The sequence below is a fragment of the Myotis davidii genome, unplaced genomic scaffold (genome assembly GCF_000327345.1).
Source record: "Myotis davidii unplaced genomic scaffold, ASM32734v1 scaffold32, whole genome shotgun sequence".
Classification (NCBI taxonomy): Eukaryota; Metazoa; Chordata; class Mammalia; order Chiroptera; family Vespertilionidae; genus Myotis; species Myotis davidii.
Window position 1 is genome coordinate 800,433 of NW_006286587.1, and position 213 is coordinate 800,645.

Consider the following 213-nt stretch of genomic DNA (forward strand, 5'->3'; position numbering starts at 1 on the left):
GACCCCCCAGAGAAGGCTGGTGACCTTTTGGAAGTTAGAACTGTGAACTACCCAGTAGGTTTGAGTGGTGATGGTTGAAGCATCTCCACCTTAGTTCACTCAATTAGATCTTTGTTGATTGTTGTTAATCGGATGCTCCTGGAGATCTGTTGATAGGTTAATCGGGTATTCTGCCTATTCTTGAAGATTGTTTGCGGATGTGTTTCATTAAAT